The sequence below is a fragment of the Ctenopharyngodon idella genome, chromosome 13 (assembly GCF_019924925.1).
Source record: "Ctenopharyngodon idella isolate HZGC_01 chromosome 13, HZGC01, whole genome shotgun sequence".
NCBI classification, from domain to species: Eukaryota; Metazoa; Chordata; class Actinopteri; order Cypriniformes; family Xenocyprididae; genus Ctenopharyngodon; species Ctenopharyngodon idella.
This window is the reverse complement of record NC_067232.1, coordinates 19,839,305-19,863,236: the sequence shown is the minus strand read 5'-3', so window position 1 is coordinate 19,863,236 and position 23,932 is coordinate 19,839,305. Positions and strand designations below refer to the sequence as shown.

The window sequence follows — 23,932 nt, the reverse complement described above, 5'->3', positions numbered from 1 at the left end:
TTTGACGCGGCCATCATTTCTTTAAAAAAAGGGAGAGAGAGAGAGATTATGGCAATTAAGTAAAAAAGAAAGTGAATGGGGAAGTGATTTTTGAGTGATTTAAAAGCAGGAAAGTAATGGCTAATGTCAACTTTTATTTATGTTCTAACATCTAACTAATTTTAATGTGATGCATATTTGTCTTGCATAAATTAAACATGTAAGAAACAGGGGAAAATGTCTTTAATATTACTAATAAACTGAATGTGTTTTAAACACACAATGAACATTTATATATTTATCATCAAAACTTCCAACTTGTTTCAGTCTCATAAATATTGCTTGTTCCACAGCTAGCCATTTTAAATATGATCATAACTGACTAATTTAATTGTTTAGTTAATAAAAGACTATATGATATTTTGAGCGCAGAAATCTGATCTGTTCCTTACCCGTTTCATTTAGATATGACTAACAAATATGCGTCACAAGTTTATTGGTTTATGTTAAAACTGTAGTCCGTGCAATTCAATTGCATAAATCTTAAATTTAGGCCTAAATATTTATTGTATTGTTTAATATTTATTGTATTTAGTGTATTGTTTGTGGTAAAGTTCTTTAAATCATATTTTTTTTACAGTTTTAGAGTTTATAGCATTGCATTGTCAGAGTGATGTAGTTGTAAAATTGCATATGACGTTACATAGAAAAGGTGGTAAGCGATTTTTTTGCACACTAAAATGATGTTAACATGCATATTGTTAATTTCTTGTGGGTATGCTATTGAAACACACTGAGCATTCTAATGCTTATAGATGGGCCCATTAACTTCCATTATAAGTGCTTAACTGTAACCCAGACTTTTGGTTATTTTTTACATTATGCCATAAATGCTGTGTAGATTGTTCTGAACCCAGAATATTCCTTTTAAATGTTATGTGGATCCTCTGTGTAAGTACATTTCTGCAGTGGAGGGCTACATTCAGGTGGTGTGATGTTACAGGGGTTTCTCTACGCGAGCACTGGACCACAGCCTCTCCGGTTACAGTGAGCTGCGTTTAAGATGTTAACTGGCTGTGTTACTAGAGAAGAGCACAACAAGCCAGTGTTTGCATGTCTCCCTGTCATTAATTTCTAAAGAGGTGGAATAAAAGACTCTTTTAGACTGTTCGGTTGCGTCACAACCTGAGGCTGCATCATGTTTAAGAGAAACATTTAACTTATAACAGTGCATTCGCAGCATGCTTTGTGTTTTTATTTTGTATGTGTGAAACTGTTTGTGTGTACCTTTTATTTGGCCGAATGGGTGAATCTCATTAAAACATGTCTGATATATATTTTGCAACCCACTCCCCCTTGATAGATAAATATATAGATAGATAGATAGATAGATAGATAGATAGATAATTAATTGGAATAAATTAAATCACAACAAATACTAAATGTGTAGAATTGTGGAAAATGTATGTTTATATATAAACAACTTAATTATAACAAAACTACTATAATCCATAATAAAATGTTTTTAATGTAAATAATAATAATAATAATACCAATATTAATGTCAATTAAGCATAATTACCTTGCAATATAAATATTTTAATATGATTTGGACATGTTTTTGATATTATTCACCATCATGCTGGACAATTTTGAGATCAAGATTTACCTGCCCTCACCTTTACTGACCAGGCAAATGAGATTATTGCCTCATGTGTGTGAGAGAGAGAAAGAGAGAGAGAGAGAGAGAGAGAGAGAGAGAGAGGAAGGAAGGAAGGAGGCAGAGAAGGTTGAATGAGGGCTGTGTGAGGTGGGTTTTACTTTCATTGGAGCTGTCATGTTACTTTTTACCGTTACTTGAGGACTAACGAACACCGTCCTGAATCTGACCTGCTCTTGGACTTTAAGCGCTTAAGGAGAATCAGTAAGAAGTAAAATCACCGGGGCTCGTGCAGTCCGTCCTCGTCAGAGAAAAAGGCGCACACACGTACAGAGACTGATGCGGGATTCGCTACGTGGGTCTGTCCGGATAGACTCTGTTTGGATTCTAAACCGACATGGTGGGTTAACGTTTGAGTGATACGGAGACCGTCCGGCAAATTCCTGACAGGAGGAATGAATGATTTCACGTGCGGCGCCCGTGAGTGAAAACGCTCGCGTAACTGTTGCTGTGAACGGACGTCTGCAGGAACATGAGGAGAGGAAATAACTGAAATAAACTGCGTGAGTAAGCAGTATTAAGATGATTTAAAGAATTAATAATATGTTATTATGGTCTAAGAGCCTATCTGAGTGTCATTAGTTGAGTTTTGTTTCTCTCAAAGTCAATTTGAAATCCGCCTCTGTTACATTAAGCAAAATAACGGCATTTAAAGAGATCCAACTGAGACCACATTTCTTTTATTCATTCATCACTCCTCTTTTCTCTAGATCTGCATCTGTAGCCCCTTGAATCCTTTTGGTGGGGAAAAAAAAGATCGATTAATTTCTCTGGGAATTATTATTTTTTTATTCATTCAGGTCATGTCTGGTAAAATGAAGTCAAATGCGACTGGACGTGATATTAATTTTGAGGATATTTGAGCGGTTTAATAGGTTATCTGATGGATTAAACTTTCCTGTTTCATTCACTCCCATCAGCCACATCATTTAACTCGGTTGTTTCCATTTTCTCACTGCAAAGACAGCACAGAAGCTGCATCTGTAGTGGTTAAATTATGCCAGTGGCTCTGGTAGTGCTTTATAACAATAGCCTATGTTTATATTTTAGTAATATTTGTTATATCCTCTGTCAACACTGCAGGTGTATTGAAAGGTGCACCTCCTGCCACCATCGCTTATTCACTAGTTAACTCGTATCTTATTGCATGTTTTAAATGATCTCAATGTCATTTTCATTCAGACATGACCAAAAGTTGATGTCAGAGTGTGTGAGTGCTCTACTTTGTAGTTAGTCTGTCTGCTTTTACCATTTTGGTTCACCATGCATTTAGGTTTATTTTTGCAACTGTTATGGACATCATAGATGGGCAATTTCTTAATCAGCCAGGAGGCCTCCCCTCAAATAATTTTTTACTTGTATTTCACTATTACCACCTCACCTTCATTTGCATTTTCAGTTATTATTGACCTTTTTCCACACTATTGACTTTATTATTACATTCATGTTTCCCAGAATTTATCTGTTAAAAGGCTTGAATAATGAGTCAGTGATGTGCTGTTGATGTAATGAATAGATCAGTGAGACTGGTGCTCAGTTGGCATCTGTGTTCAACTGACACCATTGATATGGAGAGAAAGAGTGTGTGTATCTGTGTCTATGTGCGTGTGTTAGGAGGAGGACTGGGGTGATCTCATGAGTTAACGTCCACGTTTCAGTCTAAAGTTTCGGTTAACAGAAGCTTCATTAGTTAGAGATGATGCAGCCCTCCTGTGTTTTATTGGGTGATCAAGATGAATGCTTTGCCATATAAATGCAAGATAATAAAGGAGCTTTGAGATGAGTCAAACGTTTAATGCACTGTGATAATATTTGACGAAATGCTTTGACATTGCGATTTCCCTCTGGCTTGTTGTTTGAAATGTATCTCTCATTCACAACTGCAGTTCTTGTAGGGTGATAACACAGTTGACACACACAGGATTGATCTTTTTTAACAGTAATTTGGTTGGTATAATGTGTTGATTCTAATTCCAACATGTCTCCAAACAGGCCCCTTACAGTCGATTCAACCTTACAATTGGGTTCAAAAGTTTGCGGTCAGTAAGATTTTATTTTTTTTGAAAGAAATCTCTTATGCTTACCAAGGCTGCATTTTTTTATCAAAAGCAGTAATTATATGAAATATTGATACAATTGAAAATAAATTTTTTCTATTGTAAATATTTAAAATGTAGTTTATTCTGATGGCAAAGCTGAATTTTCAGCAGCCATTAAACATGATCCTCCAGAAATCATTCTAATATGCTGATTTGGTGCTCAAGAAACATTTCTTGTTATTATCAAACTGTGATCTGCCCCCCAACCATATCCCCCACCCCCCATTTGGGTGTGAGCAAAAACACACCATTTTTGTGTGTGTCCCTTTAAATGCAAATGAGCTGCTGCTCCCGGGCGGAGCTTTAGCTGTTAAAGCTCCACCCTCTTTTGGAAAGCATGCTTCAGTTGCTCAACAACAAAGCTGGAGAATCTCACACGCAGCCAAAATGAGGATTGACAGTAACAGTGTTCAGCCTTACATTGTTCAAACCGGAGTTGGACACTGATGGAGAGACTCAGGAAGAAGTTACAAATTTTAGAATGCATCTGGACGTTTCTGAATGGTTAGTGGATAAATTATGTAGTTGCTGTGGAGTTGATTCAACTCACCGACTAGCATGTGCCGTCATGTTAATCTTTTGTGCAAATCCAACAACACTCTACTACAACAACTCTTCCTCTTCTCTAAAGCAGCCCAACATGGCCTCGCCCACTTTGATGCATGTTCTCGGGGGCAGGGTTTATGCAATCTTTAGAGTTAGTGATGTTACTAACCTGGGAAGAAGCTCGTTGTAGTCCATACCAGCCGTTTGTTGTAGTCCTTAAACAGATAATTATTTAAAGGGGACCTATTATGCTCCTTTTTAAGAGATGTAAAATAAGTCTCTAATGTCCCCAGAATGTGTATATGAAGTTTTAGCTCAAAATACCCCACAGAGAATTTTTTATAACATGTTAAACTTACCACTTTTTGGGGCTGAGCAAAATCGTGCCGTTTTAGTGTGGTCCCTTTAAATGCAAATGAGCTGCTGCTCATGGCCTAAGAGGGCGGAGCTTCAAGAGCTGATGCTCCGAGCTCCGGTGACAGAACAATCTCACGCACTAATAATCTCAGAAACTCTCTGTAGCTGTGTTTAGTTCGAATCAGAGTCTGAAAATGATGCCTACAGAGCCAAAGAATATGCTGCATGGAGACAGAACAGGTATAGTTTAGTTTAATTGCGTTTATATCTTATGTTGTCATCTTGCTTTTGTCCACTATTAGTACGAGCCTGTTGTAGCAAACCCGTACGAATGATGGCCAAATCTTTACTGATGAGTTTATGAAGTTTATTGTACATCACACAAAACATTAAGTGTACGTTATCACTCCAGAAAATCAACATAAGAGCTGAAAAAAAAAATCCTACAGTACAAGAAGTGCGCATTAAAGTCTTTTATCTATAAACTCTCCCTTGCATTATCATTAATATACAAAGCGAATTACACAGAAACACTCATTACAACTAACAGTGAACAAATATATACAGTCCTTATGCCTTTTCGGGGGTGCTTAATAAACTGGTAAACTTTATATCCGCAAAACAACTCAGATGGACTGTAATAAAGTGCGCGCTCTCTCTCTCTGCCGTGACCAGTATCGCTCCGGAGAGGATCACGAACAGTTTGCACTGACCCATCCTTGAGTAATAACTTCAACCACGGTGTCCTCAGTGACTCAGATGGCGGGAGTCTATGGAGCCTCGTATGTTCGTTGGTACATCCAACAACAGAACATTTGTAATGTTTTCTGGCACAGGCATTGTATATCTCTAGCTGAGACAGCGAGTACACAGAAATGGAGACTCTCTGCTTCTTACTCAAGGGTGTGTCTATGCTAACAGGGCAGATTGTAACCAGTCATGGGCGGGGTTTCCCTACTCTTACGTAGGAGTAGGGGGAAATATCAAAAAGTGTGTTCTGAGAGATTGAAAATGGGGATTATAAAAAAAAGTATTAGGTGGATTTTTACCATTATAGTCTGGTTGTTTACACACACTGTGGACACACATCTGTGTTCAAACACCTTAAAAAGTGAATTTTGCATAATAGGTACCCTTTAAAAGAAAATATCTCCCTTTGTATTTAACTTTGAGCGTTGTAACTTTTCAGACATTGTTTATAATCAAACAGCAACATTACACACTAACTAAAGTTAAAAAAGAGAAATCATATTCAACCACCCCTTTAATGTATACGCCAAAGTTCTGTCATAAAACTCTAGATGGCATAGGCTGATAGGTCCTTAACTCAGTCTGTTTGCAATCCCATCATTCTCTATAGGGCACAGCTGATTGGTTCCTGCTGTATCATGAGCCAATGAGCTCGCTGCTCAACTTTCAAAGACTGGTCAGCGTTTCTGTAGCAGTTGCAGTACGCTTTCAGAAACCCTCCACCTTTCCCAGCTCCACCTGTATAGATCTGCTATGTGTACTTAATGTATGCTATTTTGTACAGCAGCAGCATGTCTTACTTGCTCACAGCAGCATGTTGTGTATACAAGTCTCGTACTTGCTTTGCAGCAGCACCAATAATCTATACAGCAGCAGCAATAACAGCAGCAGTGTAGCAGATCTATTCCGCCAAGACCGAACATATCAACATTGTCATATCCATTACCATGCCAAACACTCCGAGAGTTGTCATGACAGTAGTATCTTTATTTACACATTGTCATATGAACAGTCAGTAAATGACTGAAACAGTTATACAGTTCCCCGTTCATTTTGAATCAGATAGAAATCATTGAATAGCATCCTGAACAATTAATTATTTTGACTGGCTCATTGGAAAAAGCTATACACCAATAAAGTAATTCACAGGTGTGGTTTTTGATATTTTAGGTATTAGGCCTATTCACATTTACTTTTTAAGATTTTTTTTTGCCCAGTGTGCTGGTTTACCTCCATTATTCACTGCTAAGGTGATACACCAGTGAGGTTATGCTTCTCATTGTGATGCTTTGCCCAGCATGTTGATTTAGTTCAGTTACACACAAATGTATTTTTTAAAAAATGTTTTCCGCTTGACAGAAAAACATGAACATGTTAAAGTTTGAAGGGAACTTAATTTTAACCAGTTTTATGAAGTTTCCATGGTTTGTGAAACTGTCTCAGGAGGTGGTCTGTTGCTCAGTGCACTGGAAGTATTATGAGCATCAAACTGCTGTAAGCACTTCTGACCGGTGAAGCGCAGCAAATGGGAGACGTACAATGACATGGTTTAAAGGACCCTAAGGCAATTACACGGAGGTCAGAGTCTTAGACATGCACCTGACCTTCATTCGCCTTGTGTCGGAGTTGACCTCTGAACTTTTAATGCCCATAATACAGCTTCAGACATCTTAGAACTGACCAGAGGTCTAATGACTCACTAACAGGGGAGAAAAAGATGATGAAGGTTGTGCTGTACGTGAAATAGTGAGGATTTTGTTATTTGCCTTGAGATAGTTTGGAGTATCAGACTGTGTGGTATCATGGTTTAGGCATGACTGTATTCATATGCACCGTGGACACCTTAGAGAACGCATTTCAGCATTAGCCGTGGGTAGTGATGCTTGAAATGATTTCCATTCACACAGCCACGCAGACGGAGATGGAAGGAGAGAAAAACTGTGAGGCAGAGACAGCGAGAGAGAACAGCTGGAAAGAGACCAAGATGGACAGACATACTTGAAGTAAGGTAGCGTCTTGGGACAGAAGGAAAGATTTTAAAGAATACCTCAGCCAAAAATGAAACGTCTGTCTTCATTTACCTGTGCTCATGTTATTACAAACCCCTATGACTTTATTTCTTCCTTTCTTCTGGGGAACACAAAAGAAGGATTGTACTGGTTGCTCTTTTCCATGCCATTAGTCCTCATGGGGATAGAGGCTTTCAAGCTTCAAAAAGGATGCAAATGCATCATAAAAGTGGTAGTAATTGACACAATAGGAGTGCATATAACTTTTATTTTTAGCCATCTTTTCCATGACAAAGCATTTCTACAGAGCCACGCTCATGACGCTCTGTACAATTCAATAAACAATGCACTGATGAATACAACTGTATAATTTATCTAAAGTAAGATCCAAAAGTCTGAGACAACTAGTGAAAATACTCCATCATGAATTGTCATTAGTGGTTCATGTAGCTGTATTCAGAAGACATTTCAGAACAAAATTATCAAAAAAAATTATCCACCGATAATCTTACCGTAGAGTGAGCTGTCATTAGGTGTTGCATTTATTTACGTCAGACACAATGAATCAAATCTGATTTCAGATTCTGAGAGAACTGTTATGAACCCTATACTTTGCAATCTGATTGACATATTCATTTACATGCGCATTGCATGTATTCCGAAAAAGAAAAAAACTTCAGTGCATATCCAGTCACCGCATTCAGAACCGGAGAAAGCCATTTCGGTAACGTCACCAGAGCTACAGCAAGAATAATTGTCATTTTTGCCTTGATGACATCTTTTTTAGCAAATATTTAGTAAACGCTCAGTCTCATCCACTGACCAGAGGCCTGTACAATGGAGCCGGATTAGCTGGCTAGCCAGGTAAGTTTCAGATTAGTCTGCGCCAATCCTAGGTTTTAGGTACCATGAAAATGACTTGGTTTTTAGCGGTGTTCATTATCATAGTAACTTACGCTCCACGGCTAACCTGCTCCGGGGCAGGTTATGTTCTGAGTCAGAGATCTCAAACCGAAATTGGGCCAGTCGGATGTGAGCTGATCGGAAGTCACACTGACACATCCAACACAATAAAGTCACTCCACCAGTTTCTCTTCCTCCAAATTAAAGGTCACTATATTAGTAAAAAAATATTTAACTGTCTGGCTTTAATGATAATTACGCATTTATATAATTATTATATATTAATATTAATCCATTACACACAAGCAATTTTAGAAACAGTTATTATTAAGCATTTAGTTTCAATGAATATTAATATATACATATATGTAATATAAATAAGCTGTAAATAAACTATTTAAAAATGACTACATGTGACCTTACAAGTTTGAGTCTCTATTGCTATATATTATCAACTATATAAACTAACTTCACAAGTTTCACTTGCACTAATAGAGCAAGATAATTTCTTATATTTGTCCTCTTTCATGATAAGAAAGAGGATCAGATCTCTGACTCAGAACATAACCTGCCCCGGAGCAGGTTAGCCGTGGAGCGTAAGTTACTATGATAATGAACACCGCTAAAAACCAAGTCATTTTCATGGTACCTAAAACCTAGGATTGGCGCAGACTAATCTGAAGAAATTGAAGAATATTAAGAATTTAAACACATTTACACTGACAGAAATACTTGTCCATGAAAGAGGACAAATATAAGAAATTATCTTGCTCTATCAGTGCAAGTGAAACTTGTGAAGTTAGTTTATATAGTTGATAATATATAGCAATAGAGACTCAAACTTGTAAGGTCACATGTAGTCATTTTTAAATAGTTTATTTACAGCTTATTTATATTACATATTACTCTTAACCTTCAACAAAAGAGTTCTGAATCGCGCTAAAGTGAATCACAGTTTCTCTCTGTTGCAAGTCATGTGACTGGCTGTTTGCCACTGATGTCCACTTGATGTCAGCTGACTCGGCTCACTCAACAAACTCTCTCTGCTTTTACTCTCACTACTTCTGCTGCCATAAGTGATCTAATTGTGAAGTCTAATTCCACATCCTGCCAGCTTGATCCTACACCATCTGTTTTGCTTAAGATGTGTGTTCTTGAGGTTGAACCTTTCATAACACATATGATAAACTGTAGTTCACTGCAGAATTAAAAATGGCTGCAGTGACCCCCATTCTTAAAAAAATGGGCCTTGACCATCTAAACATGAACAATTACAGGCCAATCTCAAATTTACCATTCTTAAGTAAAATTCTTGAAAAAGTTGTGGCTTCACAATTGAGATTTTACTTAAATGCTAATGGCCTTTTTGAACCTTTTCAGTCAGGATTTCGCTCTTCACATAGCACTGAAACTGCTCTTCTTCGTGTGGTTAATGACATTCTGTCCATGGATTCTGGGTTAATAAACATCCTGATTCTTCTCGATCTAAGCTCTGCATTTGACACAGTCTGCCATGAAATACTTGTCTCTCGCCTTTCTGATATCGGTATATTTCCTACATCAGCAACAGAAAATATTATATCACCATACAAGGGTATAAATCTGCCACTACTCCAGTCTCACAGGGTGTTCCTCAAGGTTCAGTTCTGGGTCCACTTCTGTTTATCATTTATATTTCTCCACTTGGTGACATCATATGCATGCATGGACTTCAATTTCATTGCTATGCTGATGACATTCAAATCTACCTTACCACCAGCTCTGATAGGCTATCCCTGCCTGACTCACTTATTGCATGCATCAGGGATATCAAGCATTGGATGTCCTTGAATTTTCTTTTTCTTTGGATTATTGCAATGCTCTATTTCTTGGTCTGCCTAAAAAACTCATAGCAAGGTTTCAGTAGGTTCAAAACTCAGCAGCAAGAGTTCTCACCTCTACCAGGCGTTCTGCTCACATTACTCCTCTACTGCATGATCTTCACTGGCTACCTGTGGCATCACATATTCACTTTAAGATATTACTTCTAACATTTAAGGCATTAAATGGTCTTGTGCCTCCATATCTGTCTGACCTACTCTACTCCTACTCTCCTGCCCGGTCCCTCAGATCATCTGAGCTTGGTCTTTTGTCCATTCCTCATTTTCAGCTGTCCACTGTAGGTGGTAGGTCATTTAGTGTTAATGCTCCTAAACTATGAAATTCACTACCCCTTACACTTCGTAATTTATCATCTTTGCCTACCTTCAAGACTCAGCTAAAAACGTATCTTTTCAATATGTATTTTGGATAATGTGGCTATATGTGGCCTTATGTGTTTGTATTGTATGCAAATGTATTGTATAGCACTATGTGAAGCGACCTTGAGCTATGGAAAGGCGCTATATAAATAAAACTTCTTCTTCATGTGCATGCACTCCACAAACTCAGGATCAAAGCCTGAGTTTACAGAGAAAGTTGAAGATCAGCCTCGTAGTACCAACAAAGCTTGATTGGTGTGGTTTGGTTTTGAGGAGTTTGTTCAACTACCATCATGGTACAGGCCCCAGTTCATAAGATGTGATACATAAGTAAACATACGCACATTTCTTTAGACATAAACATTTGTAAACGTACACATCATGGAACTACTCAAGTGCACGAGGTATTTTTGAATCTGACTGAGAAAATAGTTGAATTCAAGCGTTAACATACTTAATTTTTTCCTGTTGATCAGATTATTTCAGGTCTACACCACCCCTTTCAATTGGATTTGGTTTGGTTTGTTTGTTATAAAATAGTTATAGTGTTACATTTACATTCATGAACTTGACAGATGCTTTTATCCAAGGGTACACAATTTATCAGTTCTCACTTTCCCTGGGAATCAAACCCATGACCTTGGCGTTTCTAGCACCATGCTGTACTGTTTGAGCTATAGGAAGGCATGTATAGTTTCAGATGGTTTCAGAAGACTTGGGATTATAGCACATGAGTCATATGGACCACTTTCATGGTTCTTCATAGCGCATTTGCATCCTTTTTAAAGCTCGAAAGCCTCAGTCCCCCTTCCCTTGTGTTCAGCGGAAGAAAAGAATGTCATATGGGTGATTAAACAATGGCAGCATTTTTATATTTGGGTGAACTATTCCTTTAAAAGAAGCAGAGTAGGAAGCTTCCACAATGTACAGTAGGTGTAGGTGTTGGACATTCAGTGAGTTGGCTGCTTTGCCAACTGTATGAATATAAGCCCAATGATATTCTCCGCTCTTCCGTGTACATGGTATCTGATGTGTGAAGGCCAGGCTGGATTTCTCCAGCATGCATCTTTACCTCAGTCAGCCTCTCTCAGCTGTCTGATTCATCTCTAATCAGCTTCTGCCCACTGGGAGTCCCGCAGGATGACAGCAGCAGGGGAGACCGCAAAACGCCAGAGGTTTAGAGCTCATACAGAAAGGGAGCAGTTGGAGAGGTCGGGAATCCAGACTCCAGGGCATAATAGAGTGTTAATGTATTTGGTTGAGATGCTATAGTTTGCGGAGCCAGACAGGGGTTAAGAGAGCTGTTTAGAAGAGAACTGAAGATTTTGTAGGAACAAGATGAGTGTATAATGGTGTAGACACTAGAGCTGCTGCAGAGAATGGTTGAGATCAGACATGAGGTCTGAGGGGGTGAGAGAGTGAGACTGCTGATGTTTTGGCAGATGGGGTAATCTCAGGTACAGATGGTGTTTGGAGGGCTTCAGTAGAGCAGTATGCAGGACATCAGATGGTCGGTGAATGCCTCTGTATACACTCAACATGTTAAACAGAAGAAATTAGCTTAAATAGATGGTAATCACTAACAGTGTTGGGGGGTAATGCATTACAAGTAACGTGAGTTATGTAATCAGATTACTTTTTCAAGTTACTAGTAAAGTAACACATTACTTTTAAATTTACAATAAAATATCTGAGTTACTTTTTCAAATAAGTAATGCCAGTTATTTTGTTTTCCCATTTATTGAGTGACAGCTGTCCTGTCCTCATGTTGAGAGAATCGTGAGTAAATGCAGTGTGCTGTGTGTGAACATGATGTGTATTGTAGTTCTAGACTAAATGTGAGCATTTACTTGCACAAAAACACATTCAGTATTCCTCAAAATTAATAAAAACCATGAAATTCAAACTTAAAATATTACGCAAACCTAGAATAGGCCTAATTAAATATGTAAAATCACACAAATATACTTTATGTATTTAATCTCACTTCATTAACCAATGTCTTCACTTTGACCTTTAGGCATACTAATAAGCAAAAAAAATAAATAAATTAAATAAATAAATAAATAAATAAATAAAAACATTCCATTTAACAATGTCTTCGCATTTGACCTTAAAGCATACTAATAAGCAAAAAATAAATAAATAAAACACATTTATTTATTTATTTTATTTATTATTAAAATAAGATTGTGGAACTTTTTTCTCCTGCATCCTATTCTTCTGCAATCCAGCAGAAGGCTTATTCATTTCTTTTGTTTAATTGTTATTAAAAATAAACAAGCAAGCCCAACCCAGTTGAGAAAAAGTAACGCAAAAGTAACGTAACGCATTAATTTCCATTAAAAGTAAATAAGTAGCACAATTAGTTATTTTTAGAGAGTAACACAATATTTTAACGCATTGCTTTTCCTAACACTGATCACTAATGCATAACATGAATCGAAATGTATCCAAAAGTCACTGAGACTAGTTTTTTTTGTTTGTTTTTTTTTATTAAGTTCAGACTTTACATTACAAATTAGCATATGAATTTGAGTAAAATTTGCATTAAAAAATGTATATGAATTTTCGAATTTACTTAGTATTTGGTTATATCCTCCTTTTCCTTTAATGACAACACAACCCTAAATCCTAAAACCTTCTGCTTATTTATATGGTTAAAAAAATGTCTCAGACTTGGACCCTACTTTTTTATGACTTCATCAGTATACATAGGTACTCATATGTAAAATGTACAAATGTACAATTATTTCCGGATTGTTTTTATTATATTTGGATAGAAAACGAAACTTGAATAGACTAAATTGTATGTAAACCGCTTGTATGGAAACTGGGCCTTTGAATTGAATTTACATAAATACTGTATGTCTGTGGAAATCATTTGCAGGTTTTCATTTCCATTTGTATTTAATGTTTATTATAAATTAGAAGAGTCCAGTGTAGTTAGTACAGTACAGATTTAGGACAACATAAGGGTGAGCAAATGATGACAGAATTTTCATTTTTGGGTAAACTATCTCTTTAAATATCTTTACCAACAAAACACCATTCTGATGTGTAGAGACCAAGACCAAACTTAGCTTCACCCTCAACTAGCACTTACCAATAAAACCAACCTGGACTGGGTGAAAATTCAAGCTACTCTTTTCAGTATAGGGTACACATATAGCTACTTCTGTGCATGTATTTCCTCTTTCTACATGGCAAACTGAATGATTTATAGAGGTTCGCCGAAGCCAAATGCATTGGGCAGAGGTGCATTTTCACGTCTAAGGAAGGCCTCAAGGCTGAACGTTACCCTCAAATGTACAGCCCTGTGTGGACTGAAAACCATCAAATGACGCTCTCTGCAATAATAGCTTCAATACATTCATTCTCAGGTTCTTTGAAGGACTTGACATTCCTGTCACAATGGTGAGTGCTTGGTTTAAAAAAAAGGTGTGTTGTGTGTGCGAGAGAGAGAATGAACGCCTCATCACTCCACTCGAGGGACGATGTTTTTAGAAGCCTTTCAGAAGAGATGTTCTTGCACAAGCCATTAGTCCATCTAAAGGGTCATACATTCAAACTATGTCAGATATGCCAGTTGCAATCACAGTTTTTCTAATGAGACATGATGCACGTGATGGTTTTTTCCTCACTCTCATGCATTTGAGAGGTTTCCTCTGCAGTAAAGCATCAGGTCTCTAGTAAAGCATCAGTTCAGTTCCGTGGCGAAACGCCATAGTGTAGATAAGCGGATTTCAAGCTTTGTGTCAGCTGTCTCCATACTGCCAGCTTTCTGCTCCTGGTAGTAGAAGAAAGTCGTTTGGTGACACCTACATCATTACTATAGCAGCCATGTATCTGATTTGATCACTTTCAAATAATGACAGTCAGCGCAGATAAAAGTCTGTCAGTCAGGATTGAAAGTGATCAGAGAACAAAGAAAATTCTGCACTCTGAAGTAACTTCAGTGAAGTTTCAGAGTAGGGTGTAACCCAGGACAATAGGAACAACCAGTTACATAAGTGTACACTGATTGGCTGAACGCGTGCCATACGAAACACCAGTACCCACCATTTTTAACCCACCGTTGTGTTCTTTTCTCAGCCTCGATGATATGAAGCACTGTAAGTTGTCATAGGTGAATTTGTCTCTTAGCCTTCCTCTTTGCTCTTTCAATCGCAATTCTTATACATCTACATTCCATCTCTGTTTTAATGAAACCCACGACACACAACAAAAACACAGCTCCGATCACGGTGTCCTCAATTTTCTAGTTGTTGACATTGAATGCCACGCTTAAATAACGGTGCTATTGGCCGGCTTACGTCATTTCAGAGTTCCTACTGTCGGTACAAATGCAACCAGGAAAATGGGCCTAGATTAAAATGTAGTTCTCGGGGCTCCAGCATGGGTCATATTAGCTTAAAGGGTTAGTTCACCTAAAAAAAATGTCCTCTTCCCTGTCAGTCTGTTATGCAGTTGGTGCAGTGAACGCATTGTAGAGCTTCCGTGTTTACGTCTGAACTATGGCTCAGTATTGACTGAGGCTGTTCACGTGAGCACCACGACACATGCATGTGATGCTGACACTGGAGCCGGCCAATACTGAGCCGTTTTACCTTTTCTACAGTTTAAAATGAGCAGCACGTCAAAACAATGGAGTGATACACACCAAAAGTGCTCAGGGTCGTTTATGGTAATGATCTTTTGGCGCATTGCTTCTCTCTACGACTAAAGATATAGGCCCGGTTTCACAGACAGGGCTTAGACTAAGCCAGGCCTTAGTTCAATTAGGACATTTAAGTAGCTTTTATAAATGGACAGTAGAAAAAAAAACATTACTGGTGTGCATCTTGAGATAAAACAATGGCACTGACATATTTTAAGATATGTCAGTGCAAGTTGCTTTCACTTAAAACGGCTCAAACATGCATTTTAGTTTCGGACTAGTTTAAGCCTTGTCTGTGAAACTGGGGCATAAAGTGCCACATTAAGAGCTGCAGATGTTGTTATTTTAAAAGGACAGTTTGCCAAAAATGAAAATTATCCCATGATTTACTCACCCTCAAGCCATCCTATGACTATCTTTTTTCAGACGAACACAATCAGAGTTCAGTTAAAATATATCCTGGCTCTTCCAAGCTTTATAATGGTAGTGAAGGGGCCGTAAGATTTTAAAGCCCAAAAAAGTGCATCAATCCATCATAAAAGTAATCCATATGGCTCCAGGGGGTTAATAAAGGCCTTCTGAAGGAATTTTAGTTGAATACCCCTGTTCTAGAGGCTATTGCATTGTCATGCAACATAATAGGTGTGTTCAAGAGCGGGAAAAATATCTTTTAACTGACATTTTAACATAAAAAGTTAAAATAGTGGCTTTTACCTTTATCTTCAACTCTGTTTTTGAGTCATATGACCCTTGAAATGCAACCATAACACCTTTTATTGATCCACTTGATGTGTTCATCTTGATAGAGTCTGAATGAGGTGCTGCTCTGGTTTGACCTCAGCTCTGTCCACACTTGCTTTAAATGTGTTTTCAAACCAGTATGCTGTCGCCAGTTAGCAAACAACAATCACATCACCTTGTCATTGTATATACTGTATACACACATGCACAATAGATTTATTTATTTATTTCCACTTGTATGCTATTTCTTCTAGTTTGTTTGATATTGTGACCTGCTGTTTAGATTGCTGGAAGAAGTTTTCAATGGCGAAGTAACAACCTTCAGCAGTCAATTCACAGTTGTTTACTTTTCATAGATTTCCAAAGATATAGATCGAAAAATTTATGTCAACGCTTTTGACATGTACAAGGTGTTGTTTTGATTTGGTTTGAAGTCTCCCAGCAACCATATTGCATTTTGTATGCTTAAAAGTGAATGTTTAGCTTTAATTGTGTGCATCTTGGGCACCGCCTTATTAATGTGACACATTCTGTTGTAAATTTCAACACACAGTAGCACATCTCTGTGCTTGATTTCCATCACAGGTGCTTTAAAACATGTCTAGGTCATTGACATGGGTTAATCACTGGAGTCATTAGTGTTTGGACCCCTTACGTCCTCTGATTGCATCTCATGCTGGGTAATGAATTGCACTGCATTCACTCTTTTTGGTTCACCTCAACACTCTAGTCAGGTAACAATTAAAGAGAAGATGAGAGATAAGAGAGTTAAAGAAATATTTCATGCAAAAATAAAAATTCTTTGAGAACTGATTCACCCTGATGTTGTTCCAAATCTTAAGCTGCATTTTTTGTACTGTAAAACCATAAATTGGAATTTGCATCAACATGAGGGAGAGTAAACAATTGCATAATTTAGATTTCTATTGCTTTAAGGCAGGAGGGAACACAGCCTTCTATTTTACTGGGAGGTTTCGGTAACGTCTTGTCGGTGTTTGGTGTCTTTAACAGGTGATTTACTGGAAGGACGGCCTGTCGACGATCAGTTACCTGTCATGTGATCATCCTTCGGGTGGCTTCTGAATGCATGCTGGGCGAATGAGTGACTTGTCAGTGAAGTTTAGTCATTTTAAATTATTTAGAAATGCAAAACAGTGTCCTAGCATGACACAGCATCAAAGTGTCTTTGATGAGGGGTTTAGCTTGACAGAACATTTTATGAATAAAAGACTGTCGGACATTGACTGTAATAGGTTTTAGCGCGAAATGTCAGCAATTTTCATTGATTTCTTATTTGCCTGTGCAAAAAGCAGAGTGCTATTAGACAGGTGTGCTTCGTTGATATTATAGTCCACATCGACAGCAATGGCCTTTTTACCCCTGATTGCTTTGCTGAAACGTAGTGATGCCAGTCACTTTGATCCATTACCCTTCACTGCGCACAAAAAGGCTGAGATGGCCCTTGAGTAAAGAAAGAATAGATTAACAGCCAGTATTAAATAAAACTCTGATAATTCAAAACATTACAGCCCCATAGGAAAGAAAAATCACAAATAAGATCTTTTTTAACATCTCAATTGTCATTCCTGTCATTTCAACAGTAGAGCATAGCAACATCAAGGTCATAGGATTGGTTCCCAGGGAATGCATTGACTGATTGAATACAATGTCACTATTTATTTTATTTAATTTTATTATTTTTTAATTTTATTTAATTTTATTATTTAATTTTTCTTAATTTTATTTTATGGTTTCTGGGATGCTGGAGCCTTTCCCATTGTCTCGGGCCAGTGGCAGGGAAACACCCTATGTTTATTTTATTTTATTTCTTAATTTTATTATTTTTTTATCATTTTATTTTATCAAGAGAACTTCACTGATCATATGCAAGTGTCATAGTTGTAAATGAAGAAATGTATTTGCCCCTGCTCTGCCGTATACTGATAATTTCACAGACATAACTTATGAGTATAAGCAATATGTTGAAATTATGCAAATGCTTTAAATCCCAGTAGAAAATTTGCTCTTTCTGTTTGGGGTCAACGAATGCTAATTAAATCCGTGCATTGTCATTCCGACATCAGTTGTGTGTTTTGATAGCAAGACAGATCAGAGGAAATCCAGATCTACGAGAGCGGGCGTTTGAGGGATAACAGTCTGGATGTAAAGCGTTTGCTGTCGGGGTTGGTGTTTAGGAACTTCGTGTCTGCTGGGTAATTTTGACAGCAGGAGACTGCTTGTTCAGAGGTCTTTGGATCCTTCCGGAAATCCAGCAGCTTTGTACTTTGATATCAAATGTTACTGTGAAAGATGCATAGACCCTTGATAATAAAACCCTGCCCAGCCATCTGTAATCTTCTTAAGAAATGCAAGCTGAGAATTTGAGGAGTGCTGTTAAAATAATGGAACATTACAGGCAGTACAATAATGATGCATTTAAAGGCTGATCAAACTTACACCGATCGCTGTTACTCCAGCAGCAGGAAGGGCTGCAGGTTTCAATCTACTTTCAAGATGACATGAGATTATTCAGTCCCTGTGTATCTAAACAGAGTGAATGCAGTGATGAGGGCTGAGCCTATAGTGTAGAACTTTTGGTTAATAGAAAACACACCCACTTCATGAATGAAATGTGAATGATCCCCGTCTGCTAAAGAGTGCTTCACTGGCTGTGTTGAGAATGGAATACTAGAGTACTTCTTACCACATACTCCACTGTATACACTGAATTTTAACTACTGTTGACAATTACTCGAAATATTGTGTGAATCACTTCATAAGCATTCAGACAGTGCTAGTTGTCAAATGACCTTTCTACAGTGCCTTGTTTTACATAAAAATAAAAATGATGTTCCCTAAGCTAATGTATTTATGAGAGAAACAGGATATTCAGCAACAAAAATTATATACCTTTTCATTCAGTTTTGTCTTTTTTTTTTTTGTTTTGTTTTTGTTTTTTTTACAACTTACAACTTTTTGCCGGTGACTTTACCAGCCATATATATATATATTTTTTTTTTTTTTGTTTGTTTGTTTTTTGTTTTTTTGTTGTTGTTTTACCAGACATCACACATACATTATTCCTTATTAAAGTTGCAAAAGTTATTCAGTCAAGAGCAATGAGTGATTGTTCTTTGTCTTTTGTTGTTTGAATAACATTAAAAACACAGACTGCAGCAGGAATGTTAGGCTGCTATCACTTTAAAAGCTAATGCACGGATCCAATATACAACCCGAATTACGGAAAAGTTGGGACGTTTTTTAAATTTGAATAAAATGAAAACTAAAAGACTTTCAAATCATTTTAGCCAATATTTTATTCATAATAGAACATAGATAACATAACAAATGTTTAAACTGAGGAATTTTACAATTTTATGCACAAAATGAGCTCATTTCAAATTTGATGCCTGCTACAGGTCTCAAAATAGTTGGGACAGGGGCATGTTTACCATGGTGTCAAAATAGTGTGAAGATGTCTGGGCATCGAGGTTATGAGTTTCTGGAGTTTTGGTGTTGAAATTTGGTCCTATTCTTGCCTGATATAGGTTTCTAGCTGCTGAAGAGTTTGTGGTCGTCTTTCATTTAATGATGCGCCAAATGTTCTCTATAGTTGAAAGATCTGGACTGCAGGCAGGCCAATTCAGCATGCTGTTGTAATAGCTGCAGTATGTGGTTTTGCATTGTCCTGCTGAAATACACAAAACCTTCCCTGAAATAGACGTCGTCTGGAGAGGAGAATATGTTGCTCTAAAACCTTTATATACCTTTCAGCATTCATAGTGCCTTCCAAAACATGCAAGCTGCCCATACCGTATGCACTTATGCACCCCCATTCCATCAGAGATGCTGGCTTTTGAACTGAACGCTGATGACACGCTGGAAGGTCTCCCTCCTCTTTAGCCCGGAGGACACGGCGTCTGTGATTTCCAGCAAGAATGTCAAATTTGGACTCGTCTGACCATAGAACACTTTTCCACTTTGAAACAGTCCATTTAAAATTAGCCTTGGCCCATAGGACACGATGACGCTTCTAGACCATGTTCACATATGGCTTCCTTTTTGCATGATAGAGCTTTAGTTGGCATCTGCAGATGGCACGGTGGATTGTGTTTACCGACAGTGGTTTCTGGAAGTATTCCTGGGCCCATTTAGTAATGTCATTGACACAATCATGTTGATGAGTGATGCAGTGTCGTCTGAGGGCCTGAAGACCACGGGCATCCAATAAAGGTCTTCTGCCTTGTCCCTTACGCACAGAGATTTCTCCAGTTTCTCTGAATCTTTTGATGATGTTATGCACTATAGATGATGAGATTTGCAAAGCCTTTGCAATTTGACATTGAGGAACATTGTTTTCCACAATCTTTTTATGCACTCTTTCATAGATTGGAGAGCCTCTGCCCATCTTTACTTCTGAAAGACTCTGCCTTTCTAAGACATCCTTTTTATCGCTAAAGACCTGATATCAGTAAACTTAATTAGTTGCTAGATGTTCTCCCAGCTGAATATTTTCAAAATTTCTTGCTTTTTCAGCCATTTGTTGCCCCCGTCCCAACTATTTTTGAGACCTGTAGCAGGCATCAAATTTGAGCTCATTTAGTGGATAAAAGTGTAAAATTTCTCAGTTTAAAAATGTATGTTATCTATGTTCTATTGTGAATAAAATATTGGCTCATGTGATTTAAAAATCTTTTAGTTTTCATTTTATTCAAATTTAAAAAACGTCCCAACTTTATAGGAATTCGGGTTGTACTGTTACACATACGTTTTATTTATGAACTGTTTACATTCAGTTAAAATAGCACGGACATGTTTACAAGGATACTTGCCAAGATGGACATTTTGACAATTTTGTTTAAAAATGTCTGTCCAAGCGCAAGAAGACATGGAAGAGAGCTCAATTCAGTATTCGCGTGCTGTCTGAGACACAGATTTCTGGGCGTGCTCTTCGGATGTTTACAAACAGAAAACTTCCCACACATAGCAAGAATACCAAATTGATTTCCCTTTCGCATCTTCTTGAGCTTGAATATTTAAATTGGCAAGGTTTAAACCTTTTTGTGATGGTGCAGCACTGGCCCATCAAATGTCCCGAGCGTCGCTTACGTTTGTTCGTGTTCATTCTCTCACAATTTTGCATTGTTAGAATTTATAAAAATGTTACTGGCCACCTGTTGATTGACACCATTTCATATACTCGCTAACATTATCTTTTACTGGAATTTGGCGCTTGGTGAGTATTAGTTTTAGGAAAGTGAAGTAGAGAACAGCATCTTCATTTCTAACTATATGCATCTAGCCTTGAAAACTGGAATGCTGTCAATCTAAGGCAGCATATATGCTGTCAGCTACTTCTTTTTTTCCCCACAGATATCTGGCATAGATCGGACATTTTTGGCATGCAAGTAAGGAAAAACACTTATGAGATCCAATTTTTTTGGCATCAAGTTTGGATTATATTCAAATGTGGTTCTAAATCTGATATGTATTTGATATCTTGTCAATCTGAATGTTCTTTTAAATACTGCCTGTCCTTTTAATTTGGGATTTTTGCCATTAAGAGATGAATATTATATTATTTTATTTGTGAATTTTAGAAATAAGATATGTGTGAGTATATACATTTACATTGCATTTGGCAGATGCTTTTATTCAAAGCGACTTACATTGCCTTCAAGCTACACATTTTATCAGTTCATGTATTCCCAAAATGCAGCTTAAATGGTTTTATATCAGTGTTTTGTTTTTGTTTGTTTTTTTATCTTTATGAATTGTTTCTCTACTGTCTCTAAAACAGCATGTTAGTTTCTCGCTTGGTTTCTCTGGGTTGTAATGCGTGTCAATCCATAGCAATTCTGTAATAAAACCACAGTCGCGTCACACCAGAACTGTCCATCTTTCTCACAGATGCATAGGTGAACCGTAGAAAGTGAAGGAAAGTTTGTGATATATAGAAAGATTCCTTTTACTGAAACCACAGCATTTCTTAAAGGGTCATGATAGCAGCCAGAGAAAGTGGCGTCTGTTGCCATGACTGTTAATGAGGCTTAGAAAGGACTCTAAGCTTGAGATTGTGTGCATTATACTTTGATTAAAGGACACAGGTGGAGGAAATATGCATGTTGAGAGCACGATAAATCATTTCTCATAGAGAAGAAAGCCAGAGGGATGTCCTCCATGGCTGAACTATACCTGCCTCTGAGAGTCTGCAAAAGCTGTTTTAGAAAGCTGTTTTTAAAATCTCTGATAGCTAGAGTTCCATCTTGTATCCCTGTTTCATCTTGTATCTGCAGTATAAACAGGTTGCAGTATTCACACTTTATATGCAAGCAGCAAAGCACTGCGAAGTTAAATCTATTTTTCCTGCTTAAACTCAGATGCTCAGAATTGCACTAACAACTATTTCTCAACACAATCTTTTGCAATATAGACTTTTGTAAAGCAACATAAAAGTGAACTCCATTGTATGAAAAAGACATCTGTCTGACTTGTAAGTTACAGTCACACAAACATGTTTGATAAAGTAATTTTAACTGATTTCAGTCAGTTTATAGCTACACTTTGGGGTGTCTTATGGTTCCTTAATTACCATTTCAATGTCAATATAACGTAAGTTAAACTTTATGAACAGAGGTTACGTTAAATATTCTGTACCAATTTAAAAAATATTAATAAATAATTCCAAATGCTTTAATTTTCTCAGATAAAAAATAAATGATGCTAGAATGTGCTTTTTTTTTTTCTTTAAAAAAAAAAAAAAAAAAAAGGGTTGAGGAAATCCCATAAACTTGCATTGAAAAGGGATCAGAAAGATTATATATTTCAAGATCAGAATGTCATAGACATGAGTTATGACAACTTTGAGTGAATTTATGTTCAACCAACAAGCTACATTGAGTTAGAGGAACTTATTAATTTGTAGCATAAACACACATTTTTAAGATGATTAATCAAAAAAAAAAAAAAATAATAATAATAATAATTATGTCGCTCCCAACTACCAGAGAGCCCTGGAACCAATTAGGCTAATCTTATCTATTCCAGTTCAAATCAGCAGCTATCATAGCACATGCTAGCATAACTTATTTAACATGTATATTTATGGACAAGTAAGATATTATTTGTCACTAGCATTAGCACAGTCATTGCTTATAGAGTCAATGTAGTGTTTACCTTCATGTACATACTCTTTTTTTTTTTTTTTTAAGCCAATTAATGCAGAAATTTGAGTTTAAATTACAGACAATATTAAGTTGATGTAATGATCAACATTATTATGTCAACAAAACTCTACAAAATAATGTTTGTAACCTAAAAGGTTTAATTAAAACAATAAATTAGAATTTTTAACTTGCAACCATTCATTTTTTTAAGTTGTGGTAACAGGTCCCCTTACTTTTAGAGTAAATAGCTGCCATGCAACCAACCAGAATACCCTAACAATCATATACCATACATAAACCATTAGTCATGCACTGAAATTCATTTTTTACAGAAACACTGAAACTAAAATTAAAGTTTTCATTTAGACGAAAACCAAAACTGATAACACGATCACTTTATATGATGATTTAATTTAGGCTTTTATTCACATTTAATCATTGATGAGGGAACATACATTGAGCACTTAAATATGGTAAATAGACGCTCAACTGTACTTGATTGAACAAACCATTGTTGGTTCTTGCACATCAAGCAAGCATACTTGAGCTTCCGTTCACTAAATTTGAGTGCTCTATATGCATTCCCTGATCAGTGTTGAATGTGAATAAATTTAATCCATTCATCATATAAAGCAATCGTGTCTCTTCAGAAGACTTGGATAAAACAGCTTGATTCATATGGATTTATTTTACGATCTCTTTATGAACATTTTGAAGTGTCAGGGTTCTGGGTGAATATTTCTAATAATACATTGCATCCTA

At 37.0% G+C, this 23,932-nt stretch overlaps 1 protein-coding gene across 1 annotated transcript in view; it reads left to right on the top strand.

Annotated features, from left to right (window-relative positions):
• Positions 1-1,754: 1,754 nt before the first annotated feature.
• pcdh15a (protocadherin-related 15a) overlaps positions 1,755-23,932 on the top strand; it is a 256,854-nt gene continuing 234,676 nt past the window's right edge. Inside the window, 1 exon segment of the mRNA XM_051918041.1 lies at positions 1,755-2,202. The gene's annotated coding sequence lies outside the window, so the exon portion shown is untranslated.